The following is a 27,645-nucleotide window of genomic DNA, read 5'->3' as shown; positions in this document are numbered from 1 at the left end:
TGGAAAATGCATGTCAGTATGTTTCATTCTAAAATAGAGCTTTCCTATATTTATTTCAACATGTATACACAATCGCGCTGGAGCGAGACGATAGTAAAGAAAGGTTAACTTCCGTATTCTAACGAGTGTTGCTAAAACCATTATTTTTTAGTAGAAATTCGTTTTTTACGATCTTAACCAAATGCATTGTATTTTATTTTTTTCTTTTTATTGCAAATATTTCTATTTTAGTTTAATAAACTGAAAAAATAAACCTCACTGTCTAGAAGCATAAAACTGACTCCTCCCTGTCACTAGTTACTTTTGTTTCATCAAATGTCAGCTGATTTTATGCTGCACGACAAAGTATTGCATAATTCACAAAGGAAATGACAGAACGCGAATGATGAATGTTGGTCTGAGAAAGATATAAATTATATGCCACTGTATGTACGGATTTCTGTCTTCCATGTTAGACTGGAAAACAGATCGCACAGCAGAAAAGGAAACTACAACCCCTCTCTCTATGGTGGTATGGGATTTTCCAATACAGATAACCAAAGCTATTTACCTATCTGTAGGGCATCCATTTTCGAACACTAAGAATATCATTTTTCCATTTTGGGAATGTTATGAATAATGGCTCTCAAAAGCCTGTACATTCTATTACCGTCTGCCACTTTTTAAAAAACAGCATATAAAGAGAAAATAGGACAAGCAAATAATGCGGAGGAATCCACCATATACCACTATAAAAAGTTAGACACTAGGCATAAAAGGTAATGGCGTTTTATACATATTTTCAATTGCATTTCGCAACACTAAGCACTTTCCTGAAGTTATTAGTGTTGCATTCTATCGAACTGGGAATAACAAACTCCAGGTTATTAGTTGAATGGAAACAACTCCTGAAAAAAGTGATTTTTTTTTTCTCGCATTGCTTCCCAAGTAGGAGTGAGATACGTCTTTATCTTTAAGGCAATTCTGAATACTTAAAATAACAATCCTTAGTCCTTATAAGGACTGGCTTAAAGGGGCGAAGCAAGAATGCTTTTCATCTTCCCCGTTATCTGTAGAGGACAGTGTAGGGATAAGGTGTTATTGAGCAATTAAAGCTCTGATCATGGCAGGAGGGTAGCAGCAATAGCCGAGCCTCAGTTAGAACTTCATTGGCTACAGCATTGCCATCCATTACCCTCCAAGGGTATTGGGGTATTGGATTGAATGAATCACACCAAGGCTCTCTAAAATAACAAATTTCATTCTCCAAAATTAAAAAGCATTTATATTAAATTATAAAAGGTGTGCTCTTATTTTTAATAAAAATAACAGTAGCTGTTTATTAATAAGAAACTTTTGTCCAAATATGAATTATTTATTTATTTTGCACGTGATTATATTAAAAAAAGTAGTTTGAATCATTTTTAAACTGATCAAATTTCGAAATATTTTCCTCTCATTATATTGAAATACGTGAACTAATATACACTGAAACATTCAGTTTCAGTCAACGCGGAAATACAGTATTCACTAGTCTGAATCTCACGCTAATATGGTAAGCTACTTCCGTTAAGTGATTCTAAGCGAGCTTGTTCATGACTAGCATAGGAATGTCCCGCTCATTTTCATGAAGCAATTAGTAATGTCTCGGACTAACCATAATCAATCATTATTAAAAGAGACTTCTATTACATTTGCATAAGTAGCGTTGTCTATAAAAGTTAAAGCCTGTTCTTAGGATGGAGAAAGAATGGAATGTTAAGCGGTAGGCCAGACCAAGAATTTTGTAAATTGAGAATTTAATGGATAAAATGGATAAAAATAATACTCAAAAAGGAAACATCAGGGAGAGACATCAGGAAACACCTTTGTCTCTCCTCCCCCCGTATATGGTGTTGAATTTTCTAGTTTTATTAATAAAATAACGCTTGATTTAGAATGATGTTTCTGGAACTGAATGTGTGTGTGTGTGGATGCGCCCCCTCCCCCCACACACAGCACGACATGTTATTTTCTAATGCCATGTTCAACCTCTCCGAAATGCAACCTTCCTTTTATTTAAGTGGCATCTTCGTGTCTTTGCCGGTCAGTTTATACTTCCAAATCTCTTTGTCACTTTTCCTTTTGCGTTTGTGTTTACTGCAAACGGAAAATATCGCACAAAGTTGAAATATGCTTTTTTTTTGTAGGCCACGTCCGATAGGTGTCCTATCGGGAACCGAAGAGATGACTCTGTACATTTCATAACATCTCCGCTCTGCCTAGCCGTGTATCACAACCCTTATTTATTCGCGTGCCGCTTGTCACACGTGTGTACTTTATGCCAGTGTGCGCCACTTCTTTTCGTCCGCTACCACTCGGGAACCTCCACTATTTCCTACCACTGAAGTTTCCAACTGTTGAGGCAGCGCGGGAGCGCGTTCTGTTAAAAACAAAATAATAATAAAAAAAAAAAAAAGGACTAGCGCGTAAAAGAAAGTTGTCAGTATAAGGTTCGCATACGAACGCAGTAAAGTTGAGATATAACATCTAATCATCTTTTGGCTCAAGGGACTCATATTTCTACCGTGCGCTGAATTGCTTGTACGAGATAAAGTGACAGGAAACTGGCATGTCCGTGTTGTGTGCTGTACGTCGTTTTTTTTTTTTTTTTTTTTTTTTTTTTTTGTGCGCTTGTAAGGTGCTGAAGGTATTTGATTAGTTCCGATGTGCAGATTTGTATAAAAGATTCTTCCAAATGCTTGATGAAACGAAGGTTGTAAACATGAGTTATAACACGTGTCAAAAGATAAAGCTGGAGCAATAAAAATAACTCGATTCATGTCTGTTTTGTTACCCAATTTACAACTGAAATGAATATTTTGCATCCATTTTCTTCGACCAACTAAATTTCATGCTTCAGATCTTTGGCACGTTAGATCTGTGGGTGAATGCTTTATCGTATTACATTATAAGAGATCATCCATGAATTGAACATTATAATGTCATGATGACACTGAATTATGACATTAAAATGTTCAATTCATGGATGATGCATTCTTTGAGTTCAAATTAGCTACCCTAATCGTTTTACTAAATCACTTCAAAATTTTCATCTAGTAAATTAATAGCTAACAGAAAATTACAATAAGAGATTATCTGCATTGATTTTCTCTTCAACCACTTGACCAATTTTAATGAAATTTCATCTTGATCCTGTTTACTTAGAGTATAAAATTTCCTGTAGTGCACACCAAATACATAAAAACGTTACTTAAAATTACATATATTTGAACTCGAAATACCTTCCCGTAATGAACGCCTATATTGCGTTGTAAGAATTTAAGATATCCTTAGCTAGCGGTACGATTAATTCTATTTGTATAGAATATTAGAAATTGAACGAGGTTTAGAGCAGCATTTCCCATACAATCTATATGTAATGTACTTTTAATGGATCAGGGGTGGAGAAATCGGTATCGAGTTCAATGGTTTACAGCGAGTTCTTATCATTTGGCTAATATTTTAGTCAGAAAGCTTGATCATCCCGATAGCTGGGGTTAAAGTCATTAAAATGAATCGAGCAAATCCCATAAAACTGATACAAAGGGACAGGGAAAGGTTGGAAAAAAAAACTATACCTGTACATGAATTAGTGGATTTTCGCCACTAGGAATGGACATCCACCGTAGAAATTTGTTTCAAAAAAATAATAAGAGCCCAGCAAACCGAACGTGATACCAGACGACATTCAACTTTACTTCTGCACCACGAAAGGCCCTCTGATTAAACAGCAAAACTGTGGTAGACTGTAGTGAATTCGGATGAGAGTTCTTCAGATGAACCACCATATAGAAATGTTATTTATTGTAGTGGCAGCAGTGGTGTAAGGATGCTTCGCATGGTGTGGAGTATGATCTGTGAAAAGGACTCTCAAATATTTATATTTAATAACATAACTCAGCCAAATAGGAGTCGAGCAACATTCCATGATTGAAAACACCTTCACGGTGTTTCATAACACAAATCCCAATTTAAATTACGGACTCTTTCCGTGAGCGGTTCAAGTTCTAGAGAATCCGGCTAACTGTAATAGAATTTATGGTCTAATAATAAATAAATTTTAGCACATTGCTATATATTCCTGTCGGCAGTAATCGCAGATCACCACGTAGAACACCCTGTCTCCTTCCACGCACGTGACTGCCTTTCTTAACAAGGATGTTTCATTGTCAGTTTTCGGTGAATGTATCTAAAGCGCCTTTGATAATGCTCGCCTGAGCTGGCGAAACGTCAGCTCTTAAAATAATTAATTTAGGTAGTATGTTATTTATTTTCATTCCAGTCGATATAATCATTTTTTCTTCCGGAAGCTTCGAACGTGGAAAAACTGATTGTGGTTGGTGAAATACTTAAGCACCCTTCAATCTTTGCAATATGAGGTTTTCTCTGAAAAACGTGACTAAGCTAAAGCAGCCAAGTGGGAATGAATATTGAACTAACTACCATTTACTTTTGTACGTGTGTGTATTCGCGCGGTCAAAGTAAATATCAGAGTTGGTATTCATTTGAGGATGAATTGCACTTGCAGGTAAAAACTGGTTAACATGTAGATTAACCGAGTACTAATTTGCATATTAAAATTGGTATTCGAGTCATGCAACAATGAAAGTTCCTCAAGTTGTTTGTTTTAGCAACAGCTCTATAGCTGTTTATTATTCAGACAAAAACATTGAAAACTCCCAAAGAAAAAAGTCATTTAAAAATGCCAAGTTAAAAATACCAGAATTACATTATTGATATAAATTACCGGCAAACATCATTAAGGAATTAATTCATAAAATTTCATTAATGTAGCGTGCAGAGTTATACGAGTTGCCGGCGATAATTTTAGATAAAGACATGATACAGAACGATGGTGAAAAAATACCGCACTATTAGAAAAATCTGCACAGTAGTTTTTCGAATAACATGCTAATGCTTGGTCTTTAAATTCATTATTTTGCTAAGTAGCGTTTACTTTAACACAAAATACTCCAAGATTATTATTATTATTTTTGGCTAGATGGGCGAAGCAAGAATGCTTTTGATAATCCCCGTTATCTGTAGAGGGCAAGAGGGTAACAGCAATAGCTGAGCCTCAGTTAGAACTTCATTGGTTACAGCATTGCCATCCATTACTCTTCTCGGGTACCCATTTTAGTCGCCTCGTACGACCTGCATGGGCTACAGTGGGGGCTATTCTCATCCCTGCCACCACACGGGGATGAAATACTCCAAGAAATTACATCGCTCTTGTTAATAGCATTTGCATTTTTGTAATATTGTGGTGTAGATTTTATTAATATGTTTGCTTGACTTCTCTTAATCCTTATTTTATTTATTTATACTTTTTTTTAAATGTTTATTTATTATTACTTTTTATTTATTTATAATTTTTGTTCTCCGAAGACAGTGGAAATTATTATTGCACTAAGTAGGATCACAGAACTTTACAATCTTTGAAACAGGAAATAAAAAAAAAACACCACACCCATTTCTTATAAAACTGAAAATTTTGATTTTACTTTCAATTGTGATCTTATCGATGAGGGTAACAGCAATAGCCGAGCCTCACCGGTCTCTAAAACCTTTACACAGTAAAAGTTTTTGAGACCGACATTGATTAGTGTTGAAATCCACTAGGTCCACCGACAGCCAGAAAGTGTCGGTGGACCTAGAGAAAATGTCCTTAAAAGGACTGGCTTAAAGGGGCGAAGTAATAATGCTTTTCATCTTCCCCGTTATCTGTAGAGGACAGTGTAGGGATAAGGTGTTATTGAGCTATTAAAGCTCTGATCATGGCAGGAGAGTAACAGCAATAGCCGAGCCTCAGTTAGAACTTCGTTGGCTACAGCATTGCCATCCATTACTCTCCAAAGGTATTAATCACCGCATCTCACGGTCGATTCAATTCTCCCCAACCAGAGAAAATGTCTGCTGATAATTTTTCTTTTGTATTAAAGTATTGTTATTACTGTTAGTGATGTAGTTACTATTTCAAGATTTTATTAATATAATTCTTTGTCATTATTTAAAAATTTGTATTTTTATTTTTTCAAATTAATAAACATGTTAAAATTTAAATATAATAATTATAATAATAAAGGCTTTCTCAAATTTCTTATATTATATTATGAACTCGGGTTATGCAATTCTTCAGAATGTTTCAAAATCGCCATGGTAACTATTTTTGGTTGCTTTGTTTGATTGGTTGGTTAAAACGGAACCAAATTTTTGCTATAATTATATAGTGCAAACATTTTCAATACTCTTTCGTATATTATTAATTTTACTTCACCAGAACAGCATTTTTTCTTGTCTGAACATTTAATATATTAAAGATATACGCTTTAATTTTGTAGTTGGACTTCAGTAAGTAAATATAAACTTTGAGCACACTAAAATGATTTTTTGTAGTAGATGCTAATGAATGCATACGTGATGAAGAAAATATTTCGAGAGAAAGTAGGGCGCGTTGTACATAATGCAGTATTTTAAATTAAAATGATAAAATAAAATTTTGTGTATTCTATACTGATATAACAGTAGAATACACAAAATATACTGAATGTGTTGATACTTTACAAGAATCTAGTGCTATATAGAGACGTACAGTATTGTCATGGCAGCAGATATCGGAAAGCGATGGAACTCATGAAAAGTAAGCAGGTCAGCATCAAGAGATTCAATAGGCATCTTTTCTGAAGAACGTCTGCTCGCAAATAAGTGGGTTTAGTGATAGTGAAAACCTTATTTTTGTCATAGCATAAACGAAGTACAATCATATCGGGCAGTTGGTGCATTCAAAGGAAGAAATCACATTTCAGACGAAAACTACGTTGATATCTTATAGAAAAGTTACTATGGAGAGGGTGCTTCACCGAGGCAATCCTTTGCGTAGACGAGGTCTGGGCTACCGATATAGACATGGAAATCACAGTGGTGAAGGATGGTGCTTACATGTTGAAGTTGGTAGAAGAAAACGGTCTAGAAGATTAAAAAAATGTAAAACCTAACAAGTGTCTCTAAAAATGCAACTTGTCACCAGTAGCGCACTCAGGATTTAATCTTGAGGGGGGGAGGGGTTGAGTAGACTTTTTTAGACACTACGCATCGCATACGATCTGATTGAGCATCTACAATGATCGATAATTCATAAGTAGTATAGAAATAGAAGATACGACACAACATAAATAAAAAAATGAATTTTAATTAGAAAAAGATTTTTGGAAATTTTTCTAGAATTTTTTTTTTCTTTTTCTTTGGGGGCAAGCCCCTTTCCCCCCCCCCTCTGGGTGCGCCACTGCTTCTCGCTGTTATATAACATAATCAAAGGTTGGTGGTCGCTATCATAAATCCTTGTATATATTTGCTGTGTTATTTTATTTTAATGGAATATGGTTGGACAGACTTGGGTTTAAGTTCCCTCCCGAATGCAAGGAACTTTTAATTACAAAACAGATACAAAGTGAAATCCCAAGCAATTAAATGTATACTCGCCTTATAGCCTTAGATGTCCTATCTGACCACTTCCAAACTTATGTCTGTTCCACAAAGGTAAATAATATTTAATGATAGCATTCATTTAGGGAAAAATATTTCCCCATTTCTATCTAGAATATCAGAGGTGCCTTTGATTTCTTTGGGAGTTGCATCCTTGAAATCGAGTGTTGCTATTGTCACTTAAGGTGTAAGTTTAATTTATTATATCTTTAAATTCTTTTGAACAAATCGTAAGTTAATGTTCATAAATTTTAGAACTTCCTTCAAATTGTATCTTTTGAAATTAGTTTTCAAACTCACATATTTAGTAAATTGTTTATTCTTAATTATTCATATCTTAGATATCTATGAACGTTTTTAGTATTTATGGAATTGCCCAGGGAGCTTACTCTAATTGTAGTCTGTGGTGAGTTAATAACATGCTCATAAACAGATGCTCTTCATGTTGAATGCAATAATCATAAAAATTTGGTAGTACACTACGAAATATGGTCACATTAATATAAAACATTTAGTACGAGCCTTTTTTTACTAATATAATATTTTCTATTATCGTCTTACTCGTTATTAATATTTAATACATTTCCGTTGGGTTCGCATTTGGATGGGTTGTTATTTAAACGAAATATTTAAGCAATATTATTAGTTTTTATAGTGCTTATTACACTTAATTTTGTCACAATGTTTTGTTTAGAAAAACGGTTGTTAATTTAAAACATGGCAAATTAAAAGATTCTTTATAATCATGGTAACAATGAAGGAACGAATTCATTGTTCATATTTTGGCCGGTAGGTGTTTACTGTGTATTGTTATCAGCACTTTTAAGAATAAGTTAAATTTGTCGGCATCATTCTTTCATTGTTTGATCAAGTGAATAGCAAATCATGCGTATTGTTTTCATTGTATGATACATAAAAGCAGAATATTTTGGCGGTTATTGCCTTCACTCTACTTTTCAGTTATCTTTAGCTCTCAATCCGTTAAAATCTTCACTTTCGTCTCATTTGTCCACCCAACGAAATCTATCCGCGCTTGTTACAGAGAGACGGAGTAAACGCACGCGAGACTCGCTCTTAATTGTTGGGGATCGACAAATTAATTAAATGCAACATAGTTCTTGCATTGCAGGCTCCTGACGTTTCCGTCATAATCAGTGATAACAATTTATGCAAATTAAGTAACTGTCTGTCAAACTGTCATTACAGAATTTGTCATTTTCTGGTCCTGCTAATTAAGTTCTGGTTAATTTATTACTCGAATACGAAATCGCAGTTGTGTGAATTTCTGTCTTGAGTGCGATTCGTCTTAAAGGGTCTCAGGTGATTATGCTTAGTCTTTCGTAACTAATGATAAGATGGAACAAGAATTATTAATTTTAAAAAGGAATTCGCAGTTTGAATTGGGAAAAGCGCTTTAATAAGAATACGCAGAGAATTTAGCAAAATGTTTGACAATGGCATATGCATATTTGCTATTTTTTTTTAACCAGACATCTATAAGCGGATTTCTTTTAAATTCATTTTTATTTCATATTTTCCTGTATATGTGAAACAACTGATAGTGTGTTATGTTTCAAAGCAGATAGCGGATTAAATTTCGTAGAAGGTGGGCATGGTTATCCTCACTCCACTGAGTAATGTTGAAGCCAGCATGTTTTTGAAGCATTTGTGGAAAGAAGTTTTGAAAGTTTTGCGCTTCATGGTTTTGGTTAATAAGTAGGAGGAATTGAACAAACTCTCATTGGAAAACTTATAAGATTACTGGGGTGAAAGAAGGTCATTTATGCATAGGAACCAGAAGAAAATAGGTTAAAGTACAACCTACACCACTGGAACATTACTGGGGAAATATGCTATCAGAATATGCTGTGATTGTTGCAACATTTATTAAACAATTAATTTCATTGTTGTCTGCTGTTAATTATTATCATAGCTGCATTGTAAGGATTTTGTATAATGAAGTGATGTTTGCGTCCAACGGAGTAGAACAAGATGAAATTATTTGTTACTCAGTAAAACCGGCTCCTTCCGAGAACGGAATCGACAAATTAATTTATTATCAATTTAATTGGTTAGGAAAAGAGCAATGATTATACAAGCAATATCTTGACCAATTCCTAATTTGCTTAAACTCCTAAATTCCTAATTTGCTAAAAATTCCCTTGAACACCGTAATATGGTTAGAAATCATTTGATACAAATAAAGTTGATACACTGACTAAAGATGTTTCCCCGTGTGTGGCCGGGATAAGAATAGCACCAATGTAGCTAATGCATGTCGTACGAGGCGACTAAAATTGGTACCCTTGGAGGGTAATGGATGGCAATGCTGTAGCCAATGAAGTTCTAACTGAGGCTCTGCTGTTGCTGTTACCCTCTTGCCATGATCAGAGCTTTAATTGCTCAATAACACCTTATCCATACACTGTCCTCTACAGATAACGGGGAAGATGAAAAGGATTCTTGCTTCGCCCCTTTAAGCCAGTCCTTATAAGGACTAAACATGTTCAAATTCAGATGTCCAAGTCTGGACGTTTGATGTTTTTTTATAACCCTCTTGCTCTCCGCAATAATACACTAATATGGGATCTAAAAACTTTGGCTTTCATAAGCGTAAAAAATTCATAAATTTTTGAAAAGGCATTCGACATCTTAAGTCAGTTATCTTGTTTAAATATTCAACTATAGGATGGCCGGGTTCTTAACCCACGTTCCATATGTATCAAGCGAGATTTATGTCTATCCAACTGTCCGTGGGATCAATGAAACGTATTTAGGAGTCAAACCGTGTGTATCGGCATTTCTTATTATTTTGTTTTTTAGATCTTGGTTCGACGTATTGCCGAAAGTTCTCCAATGGATAAGCACTGTAAAACATCTTCCTTCCCCCCCATGGAATTGTAATTCAGATTCCCCTCATAGAAAGAGCATATTTTATTAAATAAATACATAAAATTGAATTATGAATGTTCCTCTACGGAACATTCACTCCTCCCCCCCCCTCCTGTCTGCGAGTCTGAATATTGTTATCTCCTCACTATCCAGAGTGTTGCTGTGTTGAAATTGGTCCCTTCATCTGCTTCTCCCATCGATCACTCTCTCACTGCCACAATCCTCTGGAGCGTGATCCGTCTAGAATGCATCAAAAAATCCGATCTCGTATTACATTGCACGATTACAACCATCATTTTTGAGTGAAGCTTTTTCTCGTGTTTCTGGTGTTCATATTTTTCAGCCAGTGGCGTCAGATGCTTGACTTTTAGTTGCTCTTTTGCGATGGAATTCTATTTTTCCACTTCAAGAGTAGGCAGAATGGATCTCTCTGGGGGAAAATGGAACTCTTCGAACAATAACAGTTGTTGAAACAAAATTATAATTCTGAACAGTCTGATTAGATCATTTAATGTATATTTATAAGAAAACGGTCGAGTATTAGGGGGGCGGGGTGAAACTTGTGTTTAAATAATTCTCCCTCCACTTGTTAAGCCTAATTTCAAAGACTGATTCATATCAACTGCGAACTTATTTGACACATTTGTATTTTATTTAAAATTCGCCGAGTGTAGCTAATTCTCTCTTTCACGCTTAGATTAATTCTTGAATTTGCCATAAACTAAACTTAAACTAGAGTACGAAAATCTTCATTTATATTGGGTTATTAGATTGTTATTCATAAAAAAAAAAGTTTTTTTTTTTCTTTCGTAATTCGCATCCCTGGAACTTAATACAAAATAAAGAAACTAAATTAAAGTGAACGCGAAAGAAATGAAAGTTTGTATTTCAAAAAAAAGTAATAAGTACAAGTAAAATATTTCTTCCTTGTACTACTAAATGAAAGTATCGCGTGATTAAAAAGGAAATATATTATTTATGACAAACGCCAGCTACATCGCTTCACGCGAGGTATTGTGGGCTCCACGTTTCTCGCGCTACTGTTGTCAGTGGCAAGTCAGTTCTCTCATTTATTCATTTCCACATTCATCTGTCTCTGCGCTAAAACATTAACCAACCTTGTGCTGCTACGTGCCTGTCCGTATACGTGAGGCGAATTATTTGGGCCAAAATATAACTCGATCCTAATATTTATGCCGTAACAGAACCACCTGTACCAATTTCATGGAGAGGATAAACCCGAATAGCTTGACAATCAAATTCGAATAATTTAACGGTCAAAGGGTATAAAAACAAAGCGCGGTCGATGTACATTATTTATTAGCTTTACTGTAGTCCGCTAATATATGCGGGAATTATTTATTAAGCTGTTTATGGAAACATTTTATGTCTTATATCACTCTGCGCATCATAAGTGTTAAAGTCCTTAAAAGGACTGGCTTAAAGGGGCGAAGCAAGAATGCTTTTCATCTTCCCCGTTATCTGTAGAGGACAGTGTAGGGATAAGGTGTTATTGAGCTATTAAAGCTCTGATCATGGCAAGAGGGTAACAGCAATAGCCGAGCCTCAGTTGAACTTCATTGGCTACAGCATTGCCGTCCATTACCCTCCAAGGGTATTAATCACCGCATCTCACGGTCGATTGGCTCTCATCTCATAAGCGTTAAGCAAATAAATATTCACTCTTTAGAGCTAAAATATTCAGTAATGTATTGGAAGTATAATATTAGTTGAGAATTTTCCGAGTACAACGGGAAAAAGGAACTATTTCTGATTTAATTTTAACTATAATTATTATTTATTACCGTACGTTAATATTTAATATGAATACGAGGGCTTTCGTGGGTGTAAAACTCTGAAACCTGTTTCTTCATAGCATTTATTAACGATATGCATAATATCATCGGTGACATGCGTGCTTATAAGCTAGCAGAACATATTGTGGACATTGATTTTTATGTAAAGATATTATTTTTATTGTAAAGATACTACCCCTTAACACCCTTAAATATCGTCTTTGTTTTTTCGCTTGTATAATAAAGATGATTTTTGATGTAAGTTGCACTTAAACATAGAATGTTTTGAATGAATAGAGCACGTGTTCTCTCTCTGTCTCTCTCTCACTCACACACACACACAAACACAAAAGGTACCTATGTTTACCATGGAAACATACCACATCCGTTTCTTTAAGTGATCCTTATATTAAAAAAAAAAAAAAAAAAAAAAAACACTTACGAAGAGCTAGAAATCCATGAGTGATAAAATACTCTGAAAACACTCCTCCAGAAATATTGGACTTCGTCACATCTTCCAGGTCTCAAATAAAATGGATGTTGGGGTCACGAAAAAGTATTACTACCTTTATCACACATTCGAAATATTTTAAAATGCTTCCTAAAGAATTGTATTTTACTGAAGGTACTAATTGAGGTAAAGTGCGGACATTACCTCTACAAAAACTCTGAATGATCTACAAGATTACTAAATCTCACTGAGTGGTCCAAAAGGATCACTATTAAGCTCATTAAATTCTGATCGGTAGCAAATTTCTCATATGACAACGTTAGTGCTAATGACTTAACGCAAATGACACAATATCAACTGATGATATATAACATTCAGTTACACATAATCATATAAGGTGTCCTTTATAAAGAAAGTTAATTGTCAAAAAATAAAAAATTATAATTTTAAATACTATAAAATTAACTAATTAAAATCACAATTATGCAGTATAAAAATAATATTTTACTCATTTTTTCCCTAATTTTAAAAAGCCGAATATATTTTTGTAAGCATTTTGAATAGAAAACTGTTTTTCCTCAGGAGCTATATCATGGATTCCGCTTTCTTAATTACACTTATTAAGCTAACTTTCAGTTTCATCTCATGTTAGAGTTGCTGCAAGAATGTGTCGCAAATCGAATAAACCTCAATTAGGGACATACTCAAACATTAGGCCTGCATTCGTTAATATTATGATGAAATCCATAATACCGAAGGTCAGTATAATCTAGGTTGACAGTGTGATATTCTATTTGTGCTGTTTATTTTTAAATAAATAATATGGTAAGATTAGTAGATTAATATTTTAGGATATTGATGTTACCCATTTCCTTATTTTATAAGCTTAATTTCGCAGAGTTTATATATGTGTGTGTGTGTAAAGATGGGACAGCCTTGAATTTGGAATAAGCCTTTTCTGTTTACTGTGTGGTGTGCATTTATTTATTTTTTTATAACGTTTATCTTGGGTTCAGTTGGACAATTCCTTTTCTTACATCTTAACTTTGAGCTATTGTGCATCTTCGATTGAAATGTCTGTAATTGGTAGAAGTTTCACTCGAAGGTGGTGAGGGGAAAAACATATCTGGGAATATTACTGAGATGGGTGCTATATTTTAAAGACAAATCAGACTTAGAAAAATATGAAAGTACAAAGAAGACCCACACAAAAAAAACAATGATCCCAACAGATTTTTTTGTAAAGAAAAAAAAAATGATTTTGAAGAAATTAGCGTATCCTGCTGGAGATGTAGTTTTATTTTTGCTCATTTTATATTCTTTGTGCTCTGAAAAAACTTAAACCACTCAACCTGTTCTAACACTCCGATTATAAGCACTCCGTTTTAAAACGTCAGATTTTTTTTAACAGTTTTCTTTTGATTTTACTGCTCTTAGAAACATGTATGCCTCTTCTTGTTGAGTGCTGTGTGAAAACAATGTCGCTTGTCATATTGTCTTAATATAGTTCCTTCCTCCCATTCACTACCTATCCTTTGTTTAATGATGCTGTTTTATTTAAGAATCTTCATATTTGCAAAAGAAATTATAATTAAATGCGAGCACAACACTACTTTAAAGCCTTTCTGCTCTCAAAATAACCTAATTTGTTAAAAGTGATGCTCGCACAGAAAACTGGTAGAAGTGCGCATCCTTTATAATTGGCGTATTTAATTATAATTCTTACCTTGAGCATCGCAGTGGGATAGGCTGGAAGTATTACTACCTGGAGTTAAAAGTAAACAAAGGCATTTAAATACTAAATGGTGAACATCACCCAAACTTGATTACGGGATAGTTTTTTTTTCTTTTCAGTCTTTTTTGCCTGACAAAAAAAAAAAAAAAAAAAAAAAAAAAAAAAAAAAAAGAGAGAGAGAGAGAGATTGCATGAATTTATTTAAAGACCGTTGCGATATAAAACTAAAATTTTTACAGCATAAACATTGATAAGGAGACTACGTCAAAATCACTTCCGTTTTGAATACTTGAATAAAGAAAATAATAAAGAAAGAACCATACGGTTTCATTTCGGCGACGTAAGTTATATAGAAATAGTGGATATTAAAGATCGAACATTATTTCGAAACCGAATGCTTTTAGAAACTAAGTTTCGCAAATGTGACCACAGAGCTAACGAAAATACAATCCTCAGCCTTGGAGTGACTTTAACTTGTACGACTTTCATAGTTTCTACAAATATTCGGCTTTGAAATATAATGTTGGATCTTTAATATTCTCTATTTTCATGTACTTCAATAAAGATATTTTACAATGAATTAAATTCCAATTGTCTGAATTGAGCAATTTAAAACTACCCTTGTAACTGTATTTAGAAAAATATTTCAAAATTTAAGTAAAGTAAACCAAATTTACACTTAAGTAAAGAGTAATTTTTCTGCCCCTGAAATAAAATTTAGTTTTTTTTAACATGTTTTTACTAATATACCGCCCACATTTTCATGTAGTAATCATATAAATCACCTATTGAATTTTTTCGTTACCAGACATCCCCGTGTGGTTGCCGGGATAAGAATAGTCCCAATGTAGTTAATGCATGTCGTACGAGGCGATTAAAATGGGTACACAGGGAGAGTAATGGATGGCAATGCTGTAGCCAATGAAGGTCTAACTGAGGTTCGGCTATTGCTGTTACCCTCTTGCCATGATCAATAACGGGGAATATGAAAAGCATTCTTGCTTCGCCCATGTAGCCACTACTTTTAAGGACGTTACCAGATAGGATGAGTGAAAATTGTCAATGTGTGAGTCCTTTTTAGGATTTCCAGGATAACGGATGGTAATGAAGTTTTAACTGACACTCGGCTATTGCTGTTACTCATCCATGACTAGAGCCATTTGCTCAATAATACCCCATCCACACAGATTTTCTTCATTCAGGTGAAGGAATAAATAGTCAAGGATTCAGTCCATCTAGGAGATGAACTGAGTTACCAGATCATTAGCAATATGATTTCTGTCTTAAGGCGAAGAATCGATAGTCATCTTTTTTAAAATCTTCCAACTTACCTAAAAATCCCTTTTGTATCCCCCGTTAATTATCCTGTAGTTCGTAGAAACCACAAAAAGGCAAATTTGTAGACTTAATAAACTCATTATATCATGTGTTTATTAAAAGTTAACTTAAGATTATTTACGAGAAATATAGTTTGTACTATTAATCGCACTTCCTTTCACAAATTGGTTAGACGGTAAATGATTTTCATCACCCGATGTGATCTCACATCTCCCGCTTACCGGAGCCTAAACCTTATAGTTTTAGATACTAATAAAATGAATATACCGCATTTGCTGTTTAAAACGTATATTTACTACTAATTGCTTTTTTTTTTTACGTGCATTAAACCAAAATTATGTGTGAATTTGAGAAACGTGACCTAGAAAATTGATCCCAAATATGAATTCGGTTTTAAAAAAATATGTGATTAACAAATCTTCAGATTTATCCGGCTGATATTAACAACGAAACTTTCATTATCCGGACATTTTCAATTGAAATTAAGTATTACCAAAAATAATATACCTCAGACCGAATTTCCACGATTATTTTTACGACTGATCATCCTCTCCTTCCATGTGAATATTGGAATTCATTTGAACAAGATGACTTATCGATTCTTCACCTTACAATATCGCAGCCAGCCAATTCCATTTTCCGACATTTGTATGTTTTGAACTTTTAGTATATATCAAACCTACACATTCTTACTTTCCTATAAAACCCAATTTTACTTGCCGAATCACTCTCGGCAAAGTCTGCCAACTTTGCCTAAAAATCCCTTTCGTATTCCCCCTTTGCCTCCCCCCGTTTCTCAAGATCTGAAGGCTGGGATCATTGGACGGTGGAAGTAGTTCGTCTCCTTCATCCATTGATAGCGGCAGAGACCAAGGGAGGGAGCACAGGCGGAGGGGAAGAGAGAGTAGGTGAGAATGTCTCTTATAGCGGCATTAAATTCAAGCCTCCGAAACTTTTCGGAGCTACCACATTTTTTCCGCTGACTGTCGGCTTTTTTTCTTCCACAGTGGTTTTGATCAGTGCAGGCGGCCGCTGAGGCGCGAACAAAACTTCGAATATATCTTCTTTTGAACGCCAGTCGGACACTGACCACTCTCTAGATACGATGCGTACTTTTGCATTTTCCTTTACACGTCCAAGACAGGTCTAAGACGGGTATTTTCTTGATATTCAGGATGTCGTGAGAGGAAAGAAGAGGTATTTTCTAGTTTTTCCTTTCTATTCTTTTTTTTTTTTTTTGCTTCGTTTTTGGCCTTAGCTTTTAAGATTAGAATGTTATTTCGAATAAACGGTATTCTAGATTACTGATTAACGTAATAAAATAAGATAAACTCCTGTAGAATTTTTTTACAAGCGTTTATCTTATTTTATTATGCTGATCATTAACTGCTTTATGTCGGCTTTTTTTATAGCCTGGAAAACTGATATTGTTAATTATATTCTTGCAAATAATTTCTATTTGTTTGATTTTAAAAAAAATGAGTAAGCAATGCTTGACGTACTTAAAATACAACAATACAATTCCCAGCATATAAAAACTGTTCGGTAATCATACCACTAGAGGTCAGCCTGGGTTTCTTGTTCCCATAGTAACAAGGGATAGCAGCGCCACTAATGGCAATGCAGATTACAGGTAAGTTCTTTATTAATTATCGTACAATTTGTAAATATTGAAAACACTGATTGCGTATTGCAGTGCAATGTTTTTAATAATTATACCAATAAGAAAGTAACCGAGAGATTGTTAAAGGTTAATTGGCCGAAGTTTTTGTTTAATACTGTGCTCTTCAGAGGAGTAGAGAATCCTCTAATATTTTATACCCAGAAATTTAAAAATATATTGGAAGTTGTCTGCAACAGACAAATATCAGGAAGGTGCAAAATATTTTGGAGATTGCAAAAATAAAACAATGTCAGAGTTAAAATGAGGAACTTCCTTAGCGAGTATTTAAGGTAAGATTTATGCGAGCATACTTGGCAAGAGGATAAGAAATATTGTGGAAAGGAGGCTTAGAGAAGAACAAACTGGATTCACACCAAATAGGTGTTTCCGGGATCAGATATTCATTTTAAAACAAATAGTTCAGAAATCATAGGAAGGTAACAAGGAATCTGTATTTGTTTTGTGGATTTAGAAATGACAGGGTGCTAAAGAGAAAAGTTGCTAAACACTACAATTATTTAATGTAATGAGATATTATATCGGGCAATACGTAGTCCCTGTTTGACTTGTAAGACAAACAGGGACTACTTTCTTGTATCTCCAGTTAGAACTGGAGATACAAGAAAGTGATTTGATGATAAGCCAGGTGTCGACAAGGATGGATATTATCTCCACTCTTATTCATCATCTACATGGTCAAATTATAAATGGAAGCGGTATTAAACCTGATATCAGAACGGTTGAATGAAATTATTCGACCGAGCTCTATTTAATTCAGATAATGATGTACACCTAAAAGTAGAAGTTTTCAGAGTTCTCTGACTAAATTGAATAACAGCTGTCATAAATTCGGTATGAAAATCAGCAATGAAAAGACGATTAAAATCGGCAGATTGAAAACATCAACTACTGCTTTCCAGGCACAGTCTTGAATGAAGACAGCCAATTAAATATGGAAATAGCAATAGAATTAGTAAAGCTGGCATGGTAATAAGTAAATAAATTTATATGGAATAAGAGAGAGATTATTGAGAACACTACAAGACACCGGGCAAACGAATTTTAACTTATGGATCCGAGAACTGGGTTAGAAATAAATCACCTGATCAAACACCTGCAGACCCAACATATGAGAGATCTGAGAAAGATTAGAAGAACGAATAGATGGTATCAATGGCAATATCATATTAAAAATGAGGATATTAGGAAGGATAACTTGACATCGTTAGCATTCAGTAATATGCGAGCAGAACTAAGGTAGTGGTCACTAAGCAGAACTGGAGAGGAAAGGTTAGCAAAGAAAGTGTTGTTTGCTGAGATGACAGGAAAAAGATCAGAGGAAGAGAGAGATCTAGGTGGATTGATATAGTATGAAGTGCCTTGGAAGACCGGATTATGAGATCTGATGGTATTGGAATCTTGACAGACAGCAGATTAACTTTTTTTTTCCCCAAATCAAATCATGTTTATTTGTAAGCTTCCTATAATAGTACAATATGTTGAACAATCATGTGTGTATACGACATGCATAAAGTTACAAAAATGTATGTAACGGATTTTCATTATATACACATATGTACATTCATATAATATACATAATAATAAATATTATTATAATTATATTATAATAATTATGTAATTATTATAATATAATTACATAATAAAGTCGCGGATAAAAAAATTTCGTCATACAGAGAAAGTTGCATAACAATTAATTAGGAACAAAATAAAACAAAGCAGTTAAACAGTATTTAAATTTTACGTATTACACGTAAGACTAGATCTTTGAATACAAATATGCTAAAAACCAATAATTTATACAATTATTTTGAACAGAGCTTCCTCATTTCTGTGGGAAAATAAATACTCTTTGATTAGAGTTTTGTATTTGTTTGGGTTAGTTTCATTTCTTATTGTTAAAGGTAGTGTGTTGAATACTTTTGGCGCTAAATAAGTATAATCTTTGTGTATTGCTTCTTTACTTGCTTTTGGAACTAAATATTTTAGGCCCTTATGTCTACTATAGAAAGTATCTTGTTTGATATTTAAGTATTCGTTGTCGTTTTTTTATGAATAATAGTTCTTATAAGGACTGGCTTAAAGGGGCGAAGCAAGAATGCTTTTCATCTTCCCCGTTATCTGTAGAGGACAATGTAGGGATAAGGTGTTATTGAGGTATTAAAGCTCTGATCATGGCAGGAGGGTAACAGCAATAGCCGAGCCTCAGTTAGAACTTCATTGGCTACAGCATTGCCATCCATTACCCTCCAAGGGTATTAATCACCGCATCTCACGGTCGATTTTTTTAAATGAATAATAGTACCCTATAGACGTATAAATACCTAAGGGGTAGTATGTTTAGTATGGTGTATTTATTACACATTGCAGTATCCTAATATTTGTTTCTAGCTAAGATTTTAATTACTTTATTCTGAGTCGAGACTAAAGGTTTCAGAGTAGTGCGATAGATTCCTCCCCAACTTAATATACCATATTGTAGTGTGCTTTGAATCCAGGCAGAAGATAATATTTTTTGCATATTTAAATTTAAGAATCTTTTTTAAGTAGTCAAGTCTGTTTAACATAATCCTTACTTTATTTACGATGGACAATTATCGAGAATTATCGTAATGATGTAAACTTTCATATAATACTATGATGATATCCACATCCCCCCCCAGGGCAAATGTCAGGAATTGTATGATAATGAATAGAATATGTTGCATGTAAAAGACATCACGTACCAACATCCTGCCTATCAAGTGATGGCAGAAGAACTACATGGAACTTTCTGAAATATTTTGGAAACATTGGATTCGAAAAGGTTTTTCACAAGATTGAATATGGGGAGGATGAAAAGAAGCTGGTTCAGGGAAACTTAATCACCTTCTGGTGCCATTCAGTTTAGCAGAAAGTGGACGAATAATGACTGCTAGTCCAGTTAAATAAGTGAGCACTGAAGTAATTATAGAAAAGTGCTAAAAGTAAAGCACGACGCCTTGTGATGACAGTGATGGAAGTGATCCTGTTGACCTCCTTTTTAAGACTATCGAAAACCGTCAAGAAAATTGTGGTATACTACCCTAAATGCGAGAGGAGCACTTTAACATGAGACGGGTCTGGAATTTGTACGAAATTAGCAGCAGTTAAGTAAAAGCGGTGAGGAAGTTATGAATGTTTGATCTACACAGGTGAAACTGGAGCTTTTTTTTTCCCTAAAGGAGACGCGTCTTCTAGTATGATTGTGGTTCATAAGGTTTCCCTCACCCCAATGAAGAGATCAGCGTTGGTTGTTTGGGCACAGCATTTTTTATCAAATGAGTGGAGAGTACTGTCATCGGAAAAACGTTTTAATGATAGGGAATTGTAATCCGAGAATCATTTATACACCCCTAAAGAGCAGGATAAATAAAATAATGCAGGAATCCCGAAGAATTCCTGAGGCAATACAGGATAGATGTGTTACTTCCAGAGCAAGTTTTGAATACACTCGGGGGGGGGGGGTCATCAGCACTAGATGGCAGTATTATGTACGTGTATTTAGGAGTGCGTTTGCATTATATATAGAGAACGAAAGTACTTTATTTTCGTTTATTGTAGGAATAAATCTACCTGAATAAGATTCGGAAGTGCTTATTATTTGGAGCATTTCCCAACATGTGGTTCCTTTCAGCACCTGCTTGATACGACTGTATTATCTGTCAAAGTTTATTCCAGTAGGAAATTGCGCTTGGTAAGTTCTCGCGCTGCACGCGTGTGAGAATTCCATGAGATATTCTCGAAAATAATGAGCCGTCTTTCATCAAAAACTTATCGCACACTTAAATTTATAAGTTCATATGGCGAGTGCTAATTAGTGAGACAACAATTTACAGCAGCTGAGGATAGACAGAAGAGAGCTTCACACTTTGCTTAGAAAGCATTAAATATTCACGTACATTCGACACACACACACCTCGGAATTGATCGCTACATTCAACAGTAGCTACACTGTTTCCACCCTCTAGGGCGTTGTACACCTGGTGAATTATGTCAGTCGGAAACCACCTTGTGCACCGGTGGTTCGGGAAGTAAACAGCTAAGGCAGATTTCTGCGGTACTCAATTGAACATTATTTAATTTGTCTCGGAGCTTGCCGCAGAAATTCCAATAAGAAATGGTACGCTGCCGACGATGGAAGCATAGCATGCAAATCTACGCCAGTCACTTCTCGTCTTCTTTTACTATTTTTTTTTTTTAATCGCAGATTTGAATAAAAAATATTTAGGATCGCATTTCCATTTCTGGAATATATTTTCTCCTGAAATGAGAACTTTGGTGTTCGCTATAATCGTGTAAGTTAGGAGAGAAATCTTAGATGTTGAATTATAATTTCGTATACTGAATTCTTCAACTTTTTTGCTGTGTGAAAGGTTGGATGTCTATAGTGTTAGCATGATAAAACGAATTAAGGGTTAAATAATATGGAATTCTTGCTGTGGAGACGTTGTCAAGACACTTCAGGCGGCTTCCAATAAGCATGGTCATGATTCGGGTGACGAAATTGATCAGACTTAAACACACAAGGTGATTAAAATCGATAAAAAAATAGCAATAAATATGTAATTCAATAACTATTATTAATGCAACATTACTGTGTCGTATTCCTACATACACATGTCAGCCATACGCTGGAGATAAAATCATGTAAGCCTGAAAAACTGGGACTTTATTTGCTCTTTACTTTAAGAAATCGAAGTTTTTAGATCTGGCGTAAGGAATAGCAAAGAAAGAAGTAAAACCTTTTTTTAGAAGTCCCTTGCCTTAGTCGACCAGCATTTTTGTAAATATCGTTTTTTTTTTTTTTTGACCCACAGCCACTTTAAACAATCTTTGAGCTAGCACGACCAGTTCGTTTTAGGTGAGAACTGCAGCACGTGCAAACAGATGCACTTCGTCGTCGTCATAGTAACGGCGGCTTGTGATGATTGTAATCTTGGACATCCCCTCCTTTGCTGCGGGTTTCAGCCTAATGACTACAACTCGAGTAAAGAAGCTATTGGAGTACACATATATGGAAGCAATGCATCATCTCCCTCTGCCCTCGCTATCCAAAATTCATAAAGCAAAGATGCGAGAGGTTTCGGCAACGCACTACTCAAGCAGATGCCTTTTTTCTCACTTGGCAGGCGCATCAACAAGATCTCCGAGCAACAACAGAGGAAAATTTCTGAAAAATTACACTCCCTTTCACTTCGGATACATTAATTCTGTTACACTTTTCATCGATGAAGTTAAAGGCGCTTACTAATGGAGAATCACGCTAGATTAAACCCTATTACATGCACATCGGCTCGTGGGACTGGCGTACGTTGAAATGGATCGCGGTGATTGCAGAAAATTTTGATCGCATAATGCAAAATGCAGATTTGAAAGCTCACCTATGTGCGAATCATGAAGGTGAATTAGTCTTGACAATTGCTGGTGGAGAATGTCTGTATAAATCACAAAACTGAATTTCAGATTTCTATACAACTTTCAGTAGCAGGAGATGATTGATATATAATGGCTAAGCCGCTTCTCTTATGGTTGTAGTCCAGTGATCTTCAAATTGAGATACGCATAAGTTCCTGAATAACACTTGGATTACGTGATGTCAGTAGAGCAAATGAAATTTCTGTGTAAAACACCAAAAGTTACGATATCACGACTTTCAGAATTTTTTTTTTTTGGCCAGATAGGTGAAGCAAAAATTCTTTTCATATTCCCCGTTATCTGTAAAGAAAATGTATGGATGGGGTAATATAGGACTATAAGCTCTGATCATGGTAGGAGGCTAACAGTAATAGCCGAGCGTCAGTTAAAACTTCATTGGCTACAGCATTGCCATCCATTACCCCCATTTTAGTCGCCTCGTACGATATGCATGGGCTACAGTGGGGCAATTTTTAAGTACGGCCCTTTCTTAAAATTAATACGACCCCCCGGACTACTCCCTAGGAATGGCCGAAAGATCGTCCAACTCAGCGTTGGTTCCACTCAGTGAAGAGCCCCCCCCCCCCCCCCACACACACACACCACCACTAATGAGCAGAACCGCTCATATTCCAGGGAAAAGCATCCACCGGCACAGCCCCTCACCGGGCCAATCCGGAGAACACCCAACCCCGGAGACTCAAAATGCTCTCTCAGGGCAACCTCCCCCCCCCCTCACTGGGAGCAAAATTTCGGAAGCAACCTAAGATAGCAAAACTCAACGTCCCATTTTAGTCGCCTCTTACGACATGCATGGGCTACAATGGCACTATTCTTATCCTGGCTACCTCATGGGGTATTCAGCAGTCTATCCTTATAAGGACTGGCTTAAAGGGGAGAAGCAAGAATGCTTTTCATCTTCCCCGTTATCTGTAGAGGACAGTGTATGGATAAGGTGTTATTGGGCAATTAAAGCTCTGATCGTGGCAGGAGGGTAACAGCAATAGCCGAGCCTCAGTTAGAACTTCATTGGCTACAGCATTGCCATCGATTACCCTCCAAGGGTATTTTGGATTGAATGAATCAATCACCGCATCTCACCGTCGATTGATCAGTAGTCTACAATAAATGTTAGGTGTAATAAATCTGCCTTATATCAAATTATTTATGGTGTCCAAAAAAATTCTGTTATGTCTAAGACTTAATGAAATAATTTTTTAAATTACATTAAAAGAAACGATGAAAAAGTATTAATTAAATTTTACTTATTTTAGAGTCAAGAGATTTTCTAAAATATAAAACGTAATTTTTATCAAACATTCTTCTATATTTTCGATACATATTTTATAAATTAACACTTTCATGCATTTTGTTAACGCATGTCAGTTGGTTCTTCGATTATGCCCGAAATTATTATATTTCGCTGTATCGCATACTGCTTGTTACAGTATTTGTTATCATCACTAAATGCAGTTAAGAAAGAGATCGTTTAGGATAGAAATATAGTGCTGAAAGTCGTTTTTATACTTAAGACTTGGAGGAAGCTGAAGGACATTTAATCATGTCAGACTCGGATGGAAATGCATGTTCGCTGAAACACAGCTGGCTGCGTTGAATGTTAGTGCATATTCCATTTACTCCATACAATACTGACAATGAGCATTCTTTCATCAAAATGCTGTAGATTACTTCAGTAATCTACAGCATTTTGTAGAATTTAAGCATAAATTTTGTAGAATTTAAGCATAAATTTTGTAGAATTTAAGCATAAATCTTTGCATACTTACCCTGAAAAAAAAGGGGGGGTATGACAAGATAGAATTACTGTTTAGGGAATGTCACATTAATCTTTGTATACCAGACGGAGTTATATTCTTATATATATATATATATATATATATATATATATATATATATATATATATATATATATATATATATATATATATATATATGAGAAATTAATAACTTTACTAATTATATATATAATTAGTAAAGTATTTAAATTGTTTATATTAAATATTTTATTAAAAATAATGATGCAACTTATATTTTTCTTTCTATATTATGTTTTAGTTTTTGAACTTTTTAAAAAAGTTTAGAAATTCTAAAATCTTATAATATACCTTTTAAAAAATTTCATATCATAATACCACAGTTGTTTATGACAGCTTGAAACTTCGAAATTTGCGTAGATAGATGGAATAGCTAATACAACGAGAGTGATTTCATGTAATAAATTTGGTTATTAAGGTGCTTTCGTTTGGATCCATTTAATTGAAAAATATGAGTGCATAATGAAACGCCTCTTTCATAAAACTTGGTAAACATAAGCCCGTATATTCGCTTTATATATGTTAGTTTGCGTATCAACTGGTCAGTTTCCGGAGTTATCTCATCTTATAGTAGTTAAGAGAGCCTTAACTAGGAAACAATTGTCGTGTGCAGTGTTGTGAATTACGAATCTCGATGTTAACGCTCAGTTTAAGAGAGGCACTTATGCGTTGCTCAGAAAGGTCGAATTAATTTTCCACTTCTATACGGCTTTGTTATTCGGGATGTCCTTGTTATTATCCATGAATTATTTAATGCTTTGGCCTGCTAACTATGTTAGCAGGTTTCGCTATTTGATGCTGAATGAGAAATGTACGCTGTAACCACAGACATACAGACGGATACTTCATATCCTGGGAAATATTAAATGTCATACCACATACATATCTAGAGTATTTTGTTTTGCTAGTAAACTTCATTTACAAAAATATCAGTCAAGTTTGTAGCATGAATTTTAGTTATAATTAAAATATAGTTAATTAAATGTAAACATTGAACTTTTTAAGGTTAGGGAACTGGGAAAATGTTAAACAGAGACTTTTGGTGTTCTTTTAAACAATATGCAGATAGGGTTGTGCATAATGAGTTTATTTCTTCGAAGAAGTTGAAATTAATTACAAGAGTCTTGTGATTTAAGTATTCTCTTCGGGGACATATGGAGGTTGAACAAGTAAATATTTAACTTCGAAATTTAATAAAAACTTAACATTAACCTACGCTCTTTGGCGATTAAGAATACAAATCAGATATAAGCCGTATTTAAATGCTAATTATTAAAATAAAACGCATTTTTCAAATCACATATGAAAATAATAAAGAATTCGCTTACTATTTACATTACTGTCATATGATGTTCCCTTTCTAATGCATATCTGACTGGAAAAAAATCGAAAGTAAGTCCAAACTAGATACTAAAAAGAGGGATAGTAATAAGCACAAACTAACGTACACGCGGTTAGGGGGAGTGGAAGACAATCTGGTCTTTTTGATACCATTTTCGTCGCAACCCTGTAGTGAGTCGGTATAGACCTCATCTGTTGCTAACCTTTTAATATCCAGTAATGAGTTTACTGGTCTTGGAACTGATTTTCCTCTCAAACAAATTCGACTGCATTTTTTTTCTTTCGCGAAAACCAATAGTACATTGGTACCGAGGATGAGAAAGTTTTTAATTCTTATTAATTTGGTATATGTATCTTATTTTTTACATAGTTCGGAAGCTCGCACTAGAGACCATTCATGGGACTATATCAAATCACTTTAGGGTCTTCACGGTGGGCTCCCATCAGGTGATGAAATTCGTTGACCACCTAAAATTTCCTTAGAATTAAGTAGCCCACTTAAGTGAACAGCGAAGTTTGATTCTCCTACAGCTGATTCAATAGTAACGTATTCTTGTGGAAGAGGTAGGCTCGATAATACGAAGCGAAACAAAAAAGACGACAAAAGATAAAATACATAATTGTCATTAGCAGTGTTCCTTCAAGACATATTGTAGACAATTTTGTGTTTATATACTGGCAGAATCCCCGGGTAAGGTAATGAAACGAAATTTCTTCAACATGGTGATAATCATTTGTTTATTCACGTAAAAGTGAATCCGCATTTTCTAAGGAAAAGCATTCACTGTTTCCAGTGTTAAAAGATGCGTGCTCGTTAGAGATACAAATGAGCAGGCAGATGACCGAATCAAGAAGCAAATCAAGCAACTCCGAGGCTGATAGTACACGCGTATCTTCGGCTCCCTTCAGATAAAGTTCCATTTATAAAGTAGCGTGGAGAGAAAGAAAGAAAAAACGTTTACTGTTGTGTGTGCGTTAAAGCCACAAGAATGCCACTGTCAATATCTAAAGAGTAGAATAAATGAGACATCAATAAAGATCCGAATATTCAACCAAAGTATTGTCATCGGGGAGAAAAATGAACGAGGCAGCTATTTGCTGATAACTGAGATTCCAGTGTAACGGAAGACGGGCGAAATTATCGAATGTTTCCAGCGCCTTTCTTCGGGAATAGAGATAAGTAGGGAACAGGCCACGACGGCGAAAACCAAGTCCTTGAAATATGCTCCATTCGAATTTCTGTGTCATTGATGTACGCAGATATGGCGACCGGCAAGGATTTTGGTAAGATGGCGCGCGATAGTGGCTTCCGCTTGAATACATCGTCAATACCTCGGAGAACACAAGAGGTGAGCCTTGCTAAAACCGCTGATAAGAAAGAATGAAAAATGGAACTGTCGAATGGAATTCTTTCTCAAACACCGGTGAGATGCAGCCGAGAAGTTTCTTTTTCTGCCAATCAATAACTTTACACTAGACAGTCAAGTATCGCATCTTTACCCACCCCCCTTCGCCTGTGGCGTCCGTTTGTTTCCAAGAACCCAGAGGGGTTTGAGAACTCAGGTAGCGTTTACCGTTTATTATTTTCTTTCTTTCTTTTTTCTTCTTCCTTTTTCCGTTCGTGTTCTTGTTGACGA

The 27,645-nt window shown here is 35.0% G+C and overlaps 1 long non-coding RNA gene across 3 annotated transcripts in view; it reads left to right on the top strand.

Annotated features, from left to right (window-relative positions):
- LOC150099820 (uncharacterized) overlaps positions 1-27,645 on the top strand; it is a 607,255-nt gene that overhangs the window by 503,788 nt on the left and 75,822 nt on the right. The window contains exon 8 of one of the 3 annotated variants that reach the window (XR_016549420.1): positions 17,244-17,286. The exons of the other annotated variants lie outside the window; for them this stretch is intronic. This is a non-coding gene — a long non-coding RNA (uncharacterized LOC150099820). Of the gene's footprint in view, positions 1-17,243; positions 17,287-27,645 lie in introns of those variants that run through there. 3 annotated transcript variants of the gene reach the window in all.

This window comes from Typopeltis vanoorti, chromosome 14, assembly GCF_054136105.1.
Source record: "Typopeltis vanoorti isolate ZY-2024b chromosome 14, IOZ_Tvanoo_1.0, whole genome shotgun sequence".
NCBI classification, from domain to species: Eukaryota; Metazoa; Arthropoda; class Arachnida; order Uropygi; family Thelyphonidae; genus Typopeltis; species Typopeltis vanoorti.
Note: the sequence above shows the minus strand (reverse complement) of the source record. Positions and strands in the feature narration are given on the sequence as shown.